At 36.0% G+C, this 19,121-nt stretch overlaps 1 protein-coding gene across 1 annotated transcript in view; it reads left to right on the forward strand.

Annotated features, from left to right (window-relative positions):
- The window catches only part of EVL (Enah/Vasp-like), a 274,426-nt gene that overhangs the window by 39,454 nt on the left and 215,851 nt on the right, over positions 1-19,121 (forward strand). The gene's annotated exons all lie outside the window — the stretch shown is intronic.

The following is a 19,121-nucleotide window of genomic DNA, read 5'->3' on the forward strand; positions in this document are numbered from 1 at the left end:
GATGTTAAGAAAAATTTACTTAAAATTAAAGTTGTCAGGGGGCAGCTAGGTGGCACAGTGAATAGAGCATCTGCCCTGGAGTCAAGAGTACCTGAGGTCAAAATTTGACCTCAGACACTTAATTATTGCCTAGCTGTGTGACTTTGGGCAAGTCACTTAACCCCATTGCCTTAAATAGATTTAAAAGAAATTTAAAAGAACTCCTACCATTAAAGTTGTCCAAAAAAAATGAAATTGCCTACCTCAAGAGATGATGAGTTCACCATTACTAGATGTCTTCAAGCAGAAACTAAATGCATACTCATCAGGAACATTATAGAAGGGATTCCTGTTTAGATACCTAAACTAGTTGGCTTCTGAGGTCCTTTTTAGTTCTCAAATTCTCTGAACATGTGATCTTAGATTTAGAAGTCAAAGGAAACCTGGATGCCATCCAATCTAATTTTTTTTCATTTTAGAGATCTAAGACTTTAAAAGTTTAAGTGACTTTTTCAAGATCACAAACAAGTAACAAAATTGGGATTTGAATTCAGGTCCTCCAATTTCAAATTGATCACACTCTAATCTATAAATCTAGACCTATTTGCTGGTTGCATGGTAAAGGGATTAATCACACTAATCACTGACCCAATTGAATTCCATCTTCTAATGAAATTATCCCACCAAAATGAGAACAGATGTAAATTCTTATGGTTCCAGAAATGGCCTTAGTATTTTGGTTTTTCTTCTTTGCTTGGTTGGATACCTCAACCACTCATAAATGGAAGGACTGAATTTCAAAGTCCTCCATGCCCAAAATATGGAAATGAAATTATTCTTGTGGTTTTTGTTTTAGATTTTTTTAAGTTTTTTTTTTTTTTTTGCAAAGCAAATGGGATTAAGTGGCTTGCCCAAGGCCACACAGCTAGGTAATTATTAAATGTCTGAGACAGGATTTGAACCCAGGTACTCCTGACTCCAAGGCCAGTGCTTTATCCACTACGCCACCTAGCCACCCTTGTTTTAGATTGATTGTATTTTTTATCTCCCAAACTTTGTACATAACTAAATATTAATATAAATTAAAATGTTTTTGAAATTTTTAATGTTTCTTATATTTCTTTGGAATTATATTAATTATAAAAAAAGCTTGAAGGAGAAACAGTTTTTTCTATATTAAAGATAAAATAAGAAGATAAAAGTAGATAGGTAACAGCAAAAAATGACTTCACTTAGGAAGTACTTAAATATGAGCTATTATTTCTTGAAAAATGTGGAGCACATACAAAGTATTCTGTTCTATGAATTCCTTTGTCTTCATCTAATCTTGTTTGCCAATCTAGATCATGGTTTTTATTCAGGGGCAATGTGGGATAGTAGAAAGAGCCTTGGCCTTGGAATCAAAATACCCAAATTGAGATCCTGGCTCTAGCATGTACTATTTATGTGATCATAGACAAATCAATTCACTTCTCAGTTTCCTCAGTTGCAAAGTGTACATAATAATATTTGTACTTTTTACCTCATAGAATAAAAAAGATATAAAATTGAACAATACATAAAATAAATAATAAAGATATAAGTTAAGATATGAGTTTTTTAATGATCATAAATAAGACCTGCAATTCTAATTAGTAGTTTAATTATGCATTTCTATTCCAAGAATATTACATTCCTTATTATGGGACCCATTGTTTATTAAGTTGTTTTCATAAACACATATTCCAGATTCAGTGATGATCTTTTAGCAGTTTGGGGTTTTTTATATTTTCTGATTTATGATGGAGCAGAGGTCTACCAAACTACCTTAAAATGGGGGAGCTGATTTCCTAAGGAGGGGGGCCCCTAGGATGATTAATTTTCCTTAAACTTGATGTCATTGACCATGACCAAGACTTCAAGGTCATGATATTTCTTAATTTGTGGGATGGGGTGGAGGTAGTGGGGATAGTACAAAGACACAAACACATAATTTTAAAAAATTATCATTGTTATTAAAATTAAGATAACAAAACTATTTTTGTTCTTTACTGGCCACAGACATTCTCACATTACCTTATCATCTGATATGGTTGACAATGTGATGTCCCAGAAATCAGAAGACCTAAGTTTTATTCCTGGTTTTCTGGGGTGCTCTAGGTCAAGTCAATATTGGTTTTGCCTCCTCAGTTATAATCTGAGGTTGAGGTATAGGGCTTATTTAGCTTTAAATTCCCATACAGTGCCTGGAACTTAATGTTTGATGAATAAATGAATTCTTTTTTGGATTATAGTTCCTATATATCATCTTCTTGGGTTTTTTTTTTCTTTTCCTGGTACAATTTTCTTGGCTAATTTCTGCATATCAGGGTGACATTGGAGCAGCTGCAGATGTGCATTGCAGGGTATAATTTGGCCTCTTAGCTGGTGCTTCCGCAAGGAGGATGACTGCTGACTAAGTGACCCAATTGAATTCCATCTTCTAATGAAATCATCCCACCAAAATGAGGACAGATGTAAATTCACTCTTATGGTTCCAGAAATGGCCTTAGCCTTTCTACTGAAAGTTTTTCATATTTTTCTTGGTCGGGTACTATAACCACTCATAAATGGAAGGACTGAATTTCAAAGTCCTCCATGCCACAAAATATATAAGAATGTCAGAGTCCTGAAATTTCTGGAGTTACTCACATTCATCTCATCATCTCATTTGGACTTCACATCAATGTCCCTCCTCCTCCCATTTACTTCTTTGAATTCCTTTCCTCCTTCAAAGCACAACTCAAGCCAGGTACATGACTGTAATCCCTATTACTGGGAAGCTGAGACTGATTGAATTCAGGAGTTCTAGACCACAGGACCAGCAGCTGTATTATACTGCACTACAGCTAAAGATGATCAGGTGTTTCATCCCAAGTCCAACACCAATATGGTGAACCCCCAGGAACAGAGGACTGCTAGGCTGCCAAAGGAGGGGAAAACTGCCCCAGGTTGGAAAAATGAAGCCATTCAATATTAGATTAGGATCTTTTAGTGATGGCTGCACTTCCAACCTGGGTAAAAATTGAGATACCTAGTTCAAAAACACAAAAAAGCCCCAAACAACTCCGGTGTCACTTTCCACATGAAGCTTTTCTGGATCCTGACAGGTTTAGTACTCTATTTTAACTTTGCATTGTATATACTTTATATTTAATTGTTTATATGTATGTGCTTGTGTTGTATCTCCCTAAAGGACAGAAGTTCTTTAAAGAAAGGTCCCCTTTCATTTTTGTCTTTGTATCTCTAGAATCTAGTCTAATTGCTTATGCATAGAAGATACTTAATAAATGTTTTTTTTTAAATTAAACTGAACCCTGTGAGGCAGGTTATCTCTCAGGAAACTGACTTTGAAACAACTTCCTCCTCAAATCACGAAGCTAATAAACAGTAGAATTGTGACTTAAGCCCCATTTTCTGACTTAGCTAAAGCTAAAGTTGCTAAATTAACTTCCTGGCTCCAACCATCTTAATTCCTCCAAGTCCTTGGCCTACAGCTTCAGCTGCCCTTTAATTGTTGGAATGATTTTAGGCAATGCTAATTAGTACCAGATCTTGTATAGTATGGGCACTTTGAGAAGAATAACCTTATTTGCTTTTACTTCCTCACCATTCATTCATGCCTCAATCAGTTTTCTTTCTCTATTGCTCATGAAACCTTCATAGAATTGTAAAAATGACAAATGTTAACTAGAGATTTGAGATTGGAGACACTGCACATGAGAAAAATCAAGGAAGGATTCAAAGAAGAACCTTAAAGGGTGATGGTATTCAAAGGCAAGGAGCAGGATGTCCTTGGCAGTGAGAGTGATGTGAGCAATGTTGAAATGGAAATGTCACATCTGTGTTGGATAGACAGTGGAGAGCTCTACCTGTCTGGAATAGGGGATAATGTAAATGCTATTGTAGAAGGCCTTTAAGACCAGGTAAAGGAATTTGTACTTTATGAGCCAGGGATAGACTTCTGATCTGAAATATGACTTAATTGATTCATTAGTTTAAAAAGATTAATGTGGTAAGCAAAGGGTTGCAGAGAGAAGGGAGAAGGACTGATAGGGGAAATCAGAATTGATGCTATTGGAGGTTATTCAAGTGAAGGACCTACTAAATATTTAATGTAAGCAATTGGAATGGAAAGAAAGCAATGAATTAGATGTAGCATAGTTTGGGAGAATTGTTAGCCAAGTGGGCTTTCTGAGCTTCTGTTCCCAGGTTGCCCATCTCTGTTGAAACCTTAATGAAAATTCAGTAAAAAGGAAATAACTATAGATTCCATTTCCTAAACCATGCCTTTGCAAATGTCCCCCATGCCTAAAAGGCACTCCTTATTCTTCAGCTCTTAGAATCCTTTGTCTCCTTCCAAGCTTAATTCAAAAGCCCCCTCTTATATATATGTACTACCCCACAATTATGAGTGCCTCTTCCTTCGATTGGCTTTTATTTACTTTGTATATATTTTGAATCCATTTCTATTTATAGGTATTGTTTCCTCTTAATACAATGTAAGCTCTTCGAGGACAGGGCATACTGTACATGCATAGCCGCAAGAAGAGGAAGAGAAGAGTCAAGAATAACTATTTGGAATGACTAATGGAATGCAATCAACAAAAATAGGGAAATTTTAAAGGGAGATATGTTTTAGGGAAAACATGAGTTCCTTTTAATGTGTTGATGACCAAATTAACAATTTCACATAAAAAGAACATCTATTGACTATAACACTGAATTGAATTTTCGTATGCTCCATTAGAATGTGTTCTGGGGTCTACCCAACAGCTCTTTTAGGACTCATTTCTGATCCTTGCCCCATCTCACGAAGTACTTTGTTTTACAACTCTGATGAATTCATTAAAGTGGTTAATGTGTTAGTATATATATCCAGTTGCTTCCGTATCTTATTCACCCTTGGTATACTGGTAAATATTTAACATTCAGCTCTGGGGAGGGGGATGTATTCAGGATATATTTTTGAATTTAATTATTAACATTTTATTATACATAATTATTATCATTTTTCCATTGTTTTCTTAAGTCTCGACAATCAAAAATAACAATTAATCCAGCCCAGATTTGTAACCTTTATCAGTTTCTTTCAAGTATTTTATCTTTTTTCCAATTTCATTAAATTTTAACATTTGATTTTTTTAAATTTTGAGTTCCAAATTCTCTTCCTCTCTCCCCTCCTTCTTCTCTGCAGATTTCTGAGTGCAAATGCTCACACTGAAATTTTAACTATCAACTGTCCTCAGACAGAGCTCACTCCAGTACACTCCTGCCTCCTAGACTTTAGGCAGGAGCTATGTCTTAGTTAAACCTTGTTTTGTCTCCAGTGCCTATGAATAGATGAGTGATTCTGAAAAATTTTGGAAGCCTCTAATGATTTTTTTGTCTCTCCTGACATTTTTTACCTTCTAAACTACTATATCTCTGAAGAAATGCTCAGAGAATAGTCATTGATAGCAGTTCCAAAGGAAGAAGATTGTGCCAGGAAAGGAGAATGTTCAATCTGAAGTTTTTAGTCTTTGGAATTCCTTTTTTTTTTTTTAAAGGTTTTTGCAAGGCAAATGGAGTTAAGTGGCTTGCCCAAGGCCACACAGCTAGGTAATTAAGTGTCTAAGGCCGGATTTGAATTCAGGTACGCCTGACTCCAGGGCTGTTGCTCTATCCACTGCGCCACCTAGCTGCCCCTGGAATTTTTTTAATAAAAGAAAGATGCCTCTACCTGAAGGTTCTGCAGTTGGATTTTCCAAAAACAAAAGAAAAAGAAAACAGACACAAACAGACACATACGTGTGTGTGTTTGTGTGTGTGTGTGTGTGTGTGTGTGTATATACACATATACTGTAGCACATTTCAGAAGATGAGTTCTATATTGGAAGAGATGCCAATCAAGGATATATATGACAAATTAAATTTGTAGGGCGGTTATATGATAAGACTGAAGGACACAATCTGAGTATGGCACTAGAATGAACAAAATGTCACTTTTGTTGATGATGATGAAAATGTAATGAGTCATTTCAGGTATGTCAACTCTTCATGACACCATTTGGAGTTTTCTTGGCAAAGATATTGGAGTGGTTGCTAAGTTCCACTTCAGTTCATTTTACAGATGAGGAAACTGAGGCACAAGGTTAGGTAACTTGCCCAAGGTCTCTCAGCTTCTAGGTTTCTGAGACTGGATTTGAATTTAAGTCTTCCTGACTCCGGATCCAGTTGATCTGAGTTGTGAATGGGAGAGTCATCATCAAGGATAAATATGAACTGGAAAATAGATGAACTGGTTATTTAATGAAAGTGAGGGATAATAATCTGTTGCTCTGGAATGAATAAACTATTGGAATAATCATAAGGAGGAGTTAATAGGGTACTGTGAACAGTGACTTTGAAGTAAAGCACTTGGTTTAGATCTCACTTCTGCTATTAGACAAGTGACATGCTATTATCTATCTGTCTTATTTTCCTTGTCTATAAAATTAAGGGATTAAACCTGATAATGCCTAAAGTGCTTTTCAGTTCTTGATATAAAATCCCATAATTCTCAGGTTTCTTGAACATACTGTGAATAGCCTAGGGAGGCTTTCTGTTAAGGCATGGAATTATTATTCCATAGGATGAAAGGTTATGGATGACTTGGGATCTGCACTGATCCCTGAAGTAGGAACACCTTTAGCCAGGTCAGAGTCTTGGGGCCCCACACTTTGGAGGTCTCTGCTGCCAATATGTACCCCAAAAGTATTAAGACAAAAATGAAATATGCAGAATAAAATAAATATGAATGACTTACACAATTAAGAATGTATTACCTCATTTTTATGGGATATATTTTATGGAATATGGGAATCTCTAAATACACCTAATTAAATTAGTCAATTATCTTAGATTATGTGGTGAAAAGGTGAAAGCGTGGATTTGGATGTGAAGATGGGAAAAAATGGACTTCTGCAAAGGGAACTTAAAGATTGATCTATGGGGGTTCATTTGGGGGTGAAGAACTCACCAATTTCTGACACAGGAGAGTAAGAAAAGGCATAGACATTAATTCATAGGTTGCTCAAAAGTTTACAAGTTACTCCATAAAGTTCACAGGTGACTACAAAAAATTCATAGATTAAGTTCTTTGTAGAAGCAGCAGGATGGGAGAGTTTCTTAAAGACAGACTAATTTGAAGAAATTGATATTTAAAAGGCTAAAGTGCTTAAAAATGAAAAAAAGGAAAGGAAAAAAATCTTAGATTAACATAGATCTAGCCTTATGGAGCTGGGGCCATATTGGTAGTTACAAGCTAGGAAAGGATTAGTCAAGTTAAAAGGGGAAAGGAAAATGAAATGAAGTTTAGATCAATTTAGATCTAGCTTAGAGAAAATAAGAGAGTAGTAACCTGGCTGGGAGTCCAGGAAAAAAAAAAGAACTCCTCCCCAGGAGATTTTTGTTTAATTCATTTATGTGGTGGGTGGGATAAGGGTGGTAACTTGAGTGGTTTAGTACTTGGTTCTAGGTATTCTCCAAAGTACGTGCCACAAGGTGGTCCCCAAGGAGTGACAAAGACAGCACTCATTGCCTGTGAGTGGCATTCCATGTACTATGTGCTTTGCCTTCCTCTGTCCCAAAGGGTAGGACCAAAAAGTAATGGAGAACAGTCCCATGGTTCAGCTCTGTGTCAGGAATTCTCCTGCTACAGGTGGAATAGTGCAGCATGGAAAAAATTCTTGGTTCAGAGTCAAGGTGGCTGGTTGTCACATCTTTGCATGTAATAAGTACAGTTCCTCAGGGATCTCCATTCCCAGCTCCAATAGGTTGAATGACTGGGGCTTGTACAAGCACCTTAATTTATCCCTCTCCATTGCCTGAAACCATTGGAGGAGGAAGAAAAGAGGAAACCCTCAGTCTGGTGCTACCCTAGAGAAGGGACTAAACCTAGGAGGTGAGACCACATGCCAAGGATGGAGTTGCTGTGGAGCCATTCCCTGTCCCACAATACTATGGAGGTGGCCTTTCAAGGGATTTGCAAAGTCCTCTTATAGTGAGGAAAAAAAATACAGCCAAAGACATTATGGATTTTCTTGCCAACTGCAGGATAAGGCAGGCAAGCACAATAGGGACCTTTCAGAGTTATACTGCTTCCCTCCCAACCCTAAAGACCTTGGGAAAGGACCAAGTTTACAATCATCATCATCAATTATAACCACATAGCACTTCAAGGTTTGAAAGCAATTTATATATCACATTTTATTTAATCCACACAACAACCCTTTGAGTTAGATGCCATTATTATCTTCACTTTACAGGTGAGGAAACTGAGAATGAAAGCCATTATATGACTTGTCCATTGTCACATGGCCATTAAGTGTCTGATTTGAACTTTCGTCTTCTTAACTAGGAAGTCTAGCACTATTTCCAATGTGTGGCCTAGACTAGACATCCCATTTGTTATCTTTGTAACCTTAGAAATACTAGATTTGGATTTGAAAACTTCCATTCTCTATTGTTTTGGGAAGTGGGAGGAAAGAATAGAAGTAATGGGTATAATCTGCAAAGGCAGATTTCAGTTCAAATATAGAAGTGTTATGCGGCAACTTGGCTTGGAGTCTGGTTGGTGGCTGACACATGTTAGCTGGGTGTGTGACTGTGGACAAGTTATTTAAATTCCTATTTTTTTTATTTTTTTATTTATTTACAGCAATGGGGTTAAGTGACTTGTCCAAGGTCACACAGCTAGGCAATTATTAAATGTTGGAGGTTGAATTTGAACTCAGATCCTCCTGACTCCAAGGCCAATGCTCTATCCACTGCCTCACCTAGCTGTCCCATTTAAATTCCTATTTGACCTTACAATGTTCCCTAAATTATTTTGATATTACACCCTTTTCAATAATAAAGGTTGTTTATAAATTACATGTATATACTACTTTATGATATATATTTATGATATATATTAAAATATATATGATACATATTAAAAAGGAGATTAAGGTAAATAAAATTTTTAAAGATATTTTACTTTATTAGTGGTACAAAAACCTTTTTGACCTCACTAAAATATTAATTTTAGTAAGAAAAGTATGGTTAAATATACTTTATTATTGTTATTTTAAAACTCTGGATACATGTCCTAGCATATAGGAGAGACTTATAAAAAGTAATTGTTTTTAATAACTATCCAGTTAATTTTATTTACTAGTCTAGCATGTGAATTATCCTAGGTACTTTTTTGAAAGATATGTAAAACAATCAATAATAGGCCATAAATCAGTAAAATATTTATATTAATTAGAGTAATCAAGCAAGTCTGCATTTTTCTTGCAATTTAATTGCCTTAGAGTTACCTAAAGCACTGAGAAGTAGGGACTTCCCCAGGGTCACCCAGCCTATATGTGTCAGAGACTGGACTTGAAAGTCAGATCTTCCTAGCTCCCAAGCCAGTTCTCCATTTATTGTTTGACACTGCCTTTCATCATTTTTGCTGGAATTTTATGGCCTTTATGGACTTGTTTTAATATACAATTTAATATATAATTTGAAATTATGTAATGTCAATATTACAGCTTGCTCATTAAATAACTGTTCAAATGACAGGAGGCGCAGATATTCTCTAAATTCTGTTTGTCATCCCCTACCTCTGTGCATTTCTGTAGTCTGTCCTTCTAGCCTGGAATGCATTCCCTTTTCATCTTATGCCTGACAAAAGCCTTCTTTTCCTTCATGGGTAAGCTTAGATACCACCTCTTCCTTGATCTTCCTAGTAGAAAGTTCTTATTCCCCAAAGTTTTTCTTGAGTTCTTTATACATTAATCTTGAATTCATCTTAATCTGCCCTGAATTATAGTTGTGTACAGAATTGTATTTTTATCTTTATTGTGTGAGTGCTTAACCAATAAAAATATGTATTGAGCTAAGTGTTAGGTACTGTCCAAGGTTCTGAAGATACTAATACAAAAATGAGGTGAGCTCCTGTGTTCAAGGAACTGAGATTTTGCTATTCAGAGGAAAGGGGAGTGGAAAAATATGGAGTAATGTGGAGCGACTAGGTGGCGTAGTGGATAAAGCACCGGCCTTGGAGTCAGGAGTACCTGGGTTCAAATCCTGTCTCAGACACTTAATAATTACCTAGCTGTGTGGCCTTGGGCAAGCCACTTAACCCCATTTGCCTTGAAAAAAAACTAAAAATAAATAAATAGATAAATAAATAAATAGATTAAGTACAATGGGGTTTCATATATGGGGAAAATATGGGAGCATATTGCATGAGGGAACATAATGTGTGATTAGCCTTGAAAAACAGAACTACATTATAAATGGCTTGAAATACCAGAAGGCTTTATATTTGATCCTAAGACATTGAAACTTCCTTTTGAGAAAGGAATGAGATGATCAAATGTTGAGGAATTTGAGGCAATGTGGGAGTAAGATGAGCCATCACTGCATAAGCCTTGTTCTTATAATATCTGATAAATGTTGTCCCCAATAACCAGGGAAATGGGCAGGGGCAGGAAGGGAGAGGAAGATTCACTCTTTAACTGTCAGTGTTTTCAAACACCACATGGAATTGTGACTTTAATAGTAGTGATGACAACTATAACAGTAATACAGACTTAGTCATTTTGGCCCTGGGATTCAATGTTTTAAATCACAATGCTTCTCATGAAAAGGTAAAGGTTGTAAGCTAATTATTCTAAATCTTCTTGATAAATTGCTATACCTCACATGGGCCCAGGAATTTTATAATACATTTTTTTCATCAAATCCTTTATATAGTCAGAGGAGTAGCTGCAAAAAAGAAATTTGCCTAGTGCCCCCATCCACCCTAGGGATGGAGAATGCACACAAATGAGATACTGAATCTATAGTCAGTCAACAGACTTTTGTTAAATGCTGACTTCATATGTCAGGAAATGTGCTAATCAATAGAGATTTTTTTTTTTAAAAATATAGTCCCTGCTATTTAAGACCACTCATTCTAATGGGGAATATAACATAAAAATACAGTTGAAATAGAAAATAATTTCAGGAACAAGGTACTCATGGGATTGGGGGAGAGCCTGAAAAAGGAGTCCTATAGAAGGTACGATTTTGAGTTGTCTTGAAAGGCACAGTAGTGGCCAGAGAAGCCAGGGGGCAAAAGTGAAGGGACAGGACACCAAGCATGAGGAAATAGCAGTTGCACCTATACCATAGTTGTTTACCTTTAACATAGAGAATACTATGTACAAGGTACAGAAAGGAGGTCAGTATTTCTGAGTCTTAGAATATATAAGGAGTCAAGAGCAAGAAGACTAGAAAAGTAGAAAGGGGCAAAATCAGGAAGGACTTCAAATACCAGAGGATTTTTTAATTTAATCCTGGAGGTATTGGGGTTTATTGAGTACAAAAGTGGTATGATATTAGACTAGCAGTCTAGGAAAATTACCTTGAAAGCTAAATGAAGGAGTAGGGAGAGATTTGAAGGAGGGAGACCAACCACAAGTTTTTTGCATTAGTTTAGGGGAGAAAAGGCATGCACCAATTAATGACTGTATGAGTGTAGAGAAGAACATTCTAGAAGAGATGTCATGAGGGTAGAATTGAAAAAACTTGGCAACAAATTGAAAGTAATTGGGGATGCAGGACTGGAGATAAGGAGAGAAATTTGGGCTGCATGAATATGTATGAGAATCATCTGCATGGAAATTTTTATTGAACTCATGAGAGTTCCACCAAACAAGATAGTAGAGGGAGAAAAGGAGAGGACCAAGGACAGATCTTTAGAGTTCACTTCAGTTTAATAATCACATCTGGGAGAAAAATCTATAAAAACAGCAAAACTGAGGCTAGGTAAGAGAAGGACCAGAAGAGGGCAGTATCACAGAAACTTAGAGAAAAGTAAGTAGAATAGGATGATCAAATAGTGTCAAAGACTGTAGAGCAGTGGAAGATGAGAGTTAAGCAAAAGCAATTATATTTGTAATTAAGAAATCAACTCTAACTTTGGAAAAAGCAGTTGCAGTTGAATGATTGAGATAAGTCAGATTGCAGAGGATTTAGAAGAGAGTGAGAGGAGAGAAAGTATAGGCTTCAGATGAAGATGACTTTCTCAAGTACTGTAAATACTAAGCAGAGGAGAGAAATTAAGCTGAAGGTACAGATAGTAAGATCAAGTAAGGTTTTTTTTCCATCTAAGCATAGGGATGGCATGAGTTTGCTTTTAGGCAGTAGGAAAATAACCAGTAAATAGTGAGAGATGAAAGCTAAGCAAGAAAGTAGAGATGATAAAAGGAGGAATCTTCTGGATATGATGGGATAGAATGCTGTCAGGAGTACCTGTAGCAGTGTAAATCTTGAAAAAAATTCAGGAATAAAGGAGGAGATGCTAGAAGGAGATATCTTAGTGATATGAGATAAGGAAAAGAAAGAACTCTCAGTAAATGACCTCCATTTTTCTTGGAGTTGAAGAGGCTATATCATCAGTAGAGAGGGTAAGAGTGTCCAAAATGGAATAAAGACTTTTAAGGTTTTATATCCAAGACTGTTCCCAATATCTGACTACTTAACTGAGTCTAACAATCAGTCATGTTATATACTCATTAGACAGAAATGTAGGTCGAATACCTACAGGTAGGGAAAAAAATGATCTTTCATTTGTGGGATCCAAAAATTTAAACTTATCCATACATAAACACACACACACACACACACACACACACACACACACACACACCCTCCTTTGGCATATGAAATTCTTGTATTCAAGAATCACTCTTTTACTATTTAAAATATTGTTGCCTCCTGAGATCCCTGGTAAAATGCAAATGCCTCTGGAAAGAGTAAGTAGTATGTTGTTATTGTCAATAATAGTATAGCATGAATTAATCCAGTAATGTGAAGCAAAACATGCTATAACTGAAAGAACACTCCTTGAACTAGATAAACTTGAAGACCCCTTTCAGGTTTCACATCTCTTAGTCATTCAAATACCCTTTCCCCAATTGTGGCATTCTGTGCTCTATGATTATAAGGCCCCTTTCTACTTTAACAGTCTGTGATTATGGAATATGTATATTTTAATAGGAAGAGGTAAAAGTTTTGACTTAAAGTAGCCTTCACTATAAATAGTAATACTCAGGTAGAATCACCTGAGAAAGAGTACAAAGCAGAAATAAATAAAATGCAAGGTATACTAATAAAATCTTAGGGTTACAGAACCTCGAAGAAACAAGGGTATTGAGAGACCACCTAGTACAATTCAATGTACAAATCTCCTTTATCCTCCCTGAGGAGGCCCAGTTGTTGGGGGAATGATTGAACAAATTGTGGTATGTGATTGAGATGAAATGGTGTTTTGTTATAGGAAATGATGAAAAGGATGTTCTCATTAAAAAACTTACACAAGCAGATGAAATGGGAAATGTACCTTATACAAAGAAACAGTAGTATCACAAGATGATTAGTTGTGAATAATCTACCTTTTCCTAGCAATATTGTGAGAACTCTGAAAGACTTATGATAAAGAATGCTATCCATCCCAAAGACAGAGCTGAGGATATCTGAATACAGACTGAAGCATGCTTTTTTTTTCCACTTTATTTTTCTTGAGGTTTTTCTTTGTGTGTGTATGTGTGGGGGGGCGTATATTTACTTTTATAATATGACTATTGTAATAATGATTTTCATAACTGCTTATTTTTAACCTACACCAAGTAACTTGCTTTCTCAATGAGAGGGGTAGGTTAGGAGAAAGGGAGAGAATTTGGAACTCAAGATTTTGGAAGTAAATGTTGAAATCTATTTTTGCATGTCGCTAGGGGAAAATAAAATAAATAAAAATAAATAAATAAACTATCCCTGAGAGGAGATCATCTATCTTTTTACTTAAATAACTACCCAATGACAAGGAACTAATCACCTACCCAGAAAGTCCTCTTCATTATTAGATAGTCTTATTTTTATAGAGCTCTTCCTTATATCCAGGGATGTACTAGAGTCAGCTCTTACTAGAAGGTAATTGTTAAATTTTCAGTGTATTTACACCTCAGAAATTGGCAGACATTATTGGGACTTGATTTATTGTCTTGTTGATTTTATAAACATAAGAAAATAATTGAGAAAATGTCCATTTGCGGTTAGCATAATAATTCTGATTAAATTTAAATTGTGTCTAGCTTTTTGAACTCCCCTGCCTTGTCATGGCAGAAAGACTTGCCTAGCTCAATGAAACTATATAAGCTATGACATGGAGGGTCCGAGATGGATAAGTCATAATGGAGAGTTCTAACAGAAGTTGATTTCTAGAGAAGGAAATGGCAAATTTTGCCAGTATCTTTGTCAAGAAAATCCCATGGATAGTACCAAATGACAAAAAAAAAAAAAATGACATCTAATGATGAGCTTTTCAGGTCAGAAGGTATTCAATGCACTACTGAGAAGAGGAAAACTACAAGCAGCTCTAGTACTAATACAGCAATTGGATCAAAGTCAAAAGGAAACTCAGCTGTGGATATGTCTGGTGACAAAAGAAAAATCCAATGCTGTATATAGATCAATATTACATAGTAACCTGGAATGTTAACTCTGTGAACCAGATGTGATAAACTGGAGATAGAAAGATTGAACATTGATACTTTGGGTATCAGTGAACTTAAATGGATAGGAATAGGCAAATTTATGAAATGATCACTACATATACTATTGTCAGCAAGAATTCTTTTTTTGGGGGGGTGGGGTTGCAAGGTAAATGGGGTTAAGTGGCTTGCCCAAGGCCACACAGCTAGGTAATTATTAAGTGTCTGAGGTCAGATTTGAACTCAGGTACTCCTGACTCCAGGGCCGGTGCTCTATCCACTGCGCCACCTAGCCGCCCCAAGAATTCTTTAAAAGAAATGAAGCAGCCATCATAATTAATAAAAGGGTTAGAAAAGTAGTGCTGGGGTATCTCAAAAATGACTGAATAATATCCACTCAAATCCAAGACAAATTGGTTCAACAACACAATAATACAAGTCTATGTTCAACTCACTGATACTGATATGACTGAAGCTAATCAGTTCTAGAAAAACACCCCCCCAAAAAATTTCATATTTATAATAGGGAAATGGAATATTAAAGTAGGAAATAAAAAAATTAATTGGAATAATTTCTAATTTTGACCTTGGCAACTTTAACCTTGGAGTACAAAATGAAGCAGGGCAGAAATTTAACAATTTAATCAAGATAATTCTCTGATCATAACACTCTTTTTCAACAACTCAAAAGACTTTTCTATACATGGTCATCACCACATGACAATATAGAAATTAGATTAATTATATACTTTGTGGCCAAAGATAGAGAAACTCTTTATTGTCAGTTAAAACAAGACCTAGAATTAACTGTGGTTCAGATCATGAGGTTTTTATTGAAAAACTCAGACAAATTAAATAGAAAGGGAAAGTCATTGGATCATATTGGTATGACCTAAGTAACCTGTCTTATGAATATGAAATGAAGGTGATAAAATGATTTAAGAGATTAGATTTCAGAGTTAGAGTGCTTGAAGAACTATAGACAATATAATATTACACAACAATCAGCAACAGAAAACATTCCAAAGGAAAAAAAAAAAGAACAAGAGAGTAAAATGACTGTCAGGCAAGGTTTTACAAATAGCTGAAGAAAGAAGGAAAACAAAAAAAGAAACAGAAACAGAAATATTTACCCAATGACTGCAGAATTCCAGAGAATAACAAGGAGAAATAATAAATTAGCAAGGCAAAGAAATAAAGAAAACAATTGAGTGGAAAAGACAAGTGATATCTTAAGAAAATTAGATATATTAGAGGAAAGTTTTGTGCCAAGATGGACATAATAAAAGACAAAAATGGTAGGAATTTAACAGCAGAAGAGATTAATAAGAAGTGTCAAGAATATGCAAAAGAACTGTATAAGAAAGATCACTGAGAGCCATAATGATGCGGTTGCTGATCTCTAGATCTCCAGACATCCTGGAGAATAAAGTCAAATTGACTTTAGGAAGTATTGCTAACAATTTGAATAGTGGAGGTAATAGAATTGCAACTGAGCAATTTAAAATTCTAAAAGATGATGATTTTTAAGTGTTTCACTCAATATGTAGCAAATTTGGAAAATTCAGTGTTACAGAATTGGAAAAGATCAGTTTATATTCCATTTCTAAAGAAGGGCAATGCCAAGGAATGTTCAAATCACCAACAATTATACTTATTTCACATGTCAGAAAGGTAATGCTTAAGATTCTGTAAGCTAGGCTTCAGCAATATCTGTACCAAGAATTACAAAAAAGCACAGTGGTTTTCAAAGAGGCAGAAGAACTAGAGAGCAAATTACCAACATTAGGTGGATTATGGAGGAAGAAAGGAAGTTTCAAAAAAATTTACTTTTGATTGACTACACTAAACCTTTGACTGTGTTGATCACAACAAAATGTGGCAAGTCCTCAAAGAGCTGGAAGTACTATATCATCATACTTGTCTCCTGAGGAAACTGTATGCAGGCCAAGAAGAAGTAATTAGAACTGAACATGGAACAACTGATTGATTTAAGATTGGAAAAGAAGTATGACAGAGCTGTAATGTTGTCACCTTATTTATTTAATTTATATGCAAAGTGTAACATGCAAAGTGCCAGGCTGGATGAATCAAAAGTTGGAATTATGGTTGTCAGGAGAAATATCAACTATCTTAGATATGCAGATGAGATACACTCTATTGGAGAAAGTAAAGAGAAATTGACATCTCTTGATGAGGGTGAAAGAGGAGAATATAAAAGCTGGCTTGAAGTTTAACATTAAAAAAAAAGTTAGGATCTTGGCAACTAGTCCCATAAGAAGAAAGGGAAACAGATTTTATGTTCTTAGACTCAAAAACTACTATGGATAGCAGCTTCAGCCCTGAAATTAAAACACATTTGCATGGCAGCTGGGCGGCACAGTGGATAGAACACTGGCCCTGGAGTCAGGAGGACCTGAGTTCAAATTTGACCTCAGATGCTTAATAATTACCTAGCTGTGTGACCTTGGGCAAGTGTCTTAACCCCATTGTCTTTTTTTTTAGGGTTGCCCTTAGAATCGTTTTTTAAATTTATTTTTATTAAAGATATTATTTGAGTTTTACAATTTTACCCCCCCCAATCTTGCTTCCCTCCCCCCACCCCCACCCCCACGGAAAGCACTCTGTCAGTCTTTACTTTGTTTCCATGTTGTACATTGATCCAAATTGGGTGTTATGAGAGAGAAAGCATATCCTTAAAGAAGAGAAGAGAAGAGAAGTCTAAGAGGTAACAAGATCAGACAATAAGATATCTGGTTTTTTTTTCTAAATTAAAGGGACTAGTCCTTGCACTTTGTTCAAACTCCGCAGCTCCTTATCTGGATACAGATGGTACTCTCCTTTGCAGACAGCCCAAAATTGTTCCTGATTGTTGCACTGATGGAATGAGCAAGTCCTTCAAGGTTGAACATCACTCCCATGTTGCTGTTAGGGTGTACAGTGTTTTTCTGGTTCTGCTCATCTCAGTCAGCATCAGTTCATGCAAATCCCTCCAGGTTTCCCTGAAATCCTGTCCCTCCTGGTTTCTAATAGAACAATAGTGTTCCATGACATACATATACCACAGTTTGCTAAGCCATTCCCCAATTGAAGGACATTTACTGGATTTCCAATTCTTTGCCACCACAAACAGGGCTGCTATAAATATTTTTGTACAAGTGATGTTTTTACCCTTTTTCATCATCTCTTCAGGGTATAGACCCAGTAGTGGTATTGCTGGGTCAAAGGGTATGCACATTTTTGTTGCCCTTTGGGCGTAGTTCCAAATAGCTCTCCAGAAGGGTTGGATGAGTTCACAGCTCCACCAACAGTGTAATAGTGTCCCAGATTTCCCACAACCCTTCCAACAATGATCATTATCCTTCCTGGTCATATTGGCCAATCTGAGAGGTGTGAGGTGTTACCTCAGAGAAGCTTTAATTTGCATTTCTCTAATAATTAATGATTTAGAGCATTTTTTTCATATGGCTATGGATTACTTTGATCTCCTCATCTATAAATTGCCTTTGCATATCCTTTGACCATTTGTCAATTGGGGAATGGCTTTTTGTTTTAAAAATATGACTCAGTTCTCTGTATATTTTAGAAATGAGTCCTTTGTCAGAATCATTAGTTGTAAAGATTGTTTCCCAATTCACTACATTTCTTTTGATCTTGGTTACATTGGTTTTATCTGTGCAAAAGCTTTTTAATTTAATGTAATTGAAATCATCTAACTGGTTTTTGGTGATGTTCTCCAACTCTTCCTTAGTCATAAACTGCTCCCCTTTCCATAGATCAGACAGGTAGACTAGTCCTTGATCTTCTAATTTGCTTATAGTATTGTTTTTTATGTCTATGTCCTGTAACCATTTGGATCTTATCTTGGTAAAGGGTGTGAGGTGTTGGTCTAATCTAAGTTTCTTCCATACTAACTTCCAATTATCCCAGCAATTTTTACCAAAGAGGGAGTTTTTATCCCAATGACCGGACTCTTTGGTTAACCCCATAGTCTTGCCAAAAAATAAATAGACAATTACTCTTTAGAAAGAAAGCTATAGGGGGCAGCTAGGTGACATAGTGGATAAAGCACAGGCCTTGGAGTCAGGAGTACCTGGGTTCAAATCTGGTCTCAGACACTTAATAATTACCTAGCTGTGTGGCCTTGGGCAAGCCACTTAACCCCGGTTTGCCTTGCAAAAACCTTAAAAAAAAAAAGAAGGAAAGCTATGGCAACTTTGGAAAGGTATACTAAAAAGGAGAGTCATCACCTTACCAACAAAGGTTTGTACCATCAAAACTGTGAGTCACAGCAGAACACAGTAGAATAAATGCTTTCAAAATCAATGCTGAAGAAGACTTTGAGAGTCCCAAGAAGGTCAAATCAGTCAATCCTTAGAGAAATTAATTCAAGTTATTCACTGGAAAGTCAAATACTGTAATACATTGACCACATAATGAGAAGATGGGACTCATCCCTGATATTGGGAAAGACTGAAAGCAATAGGAAAAGGAAAGGCAGAGGATGAGATAACTAAAGAGTAGCATGGAAACAACGAACATGAACTTGGACAGACTTTCAGAGATAGTAAAGGACAGAAGGGACTGGTG

The sequence above is a fragment of the Macrotis lagotis genome, chromosome 1 (assembly GCF_037893015.1).
Source record: "Macrotis lagotis isolate mMagLag1 chromosome 1, bilby.v1.9.chrom.fasta, whole genome shotgun sequence".
In the NCBI taxonomy this organism is placed as follows: domain Eukaryota; kingdom Metazoa; phylum Chordata; class Mammalia; order Peramelemorphia; family Peramelidae; genus Macrotis; species Macrotis lagotis.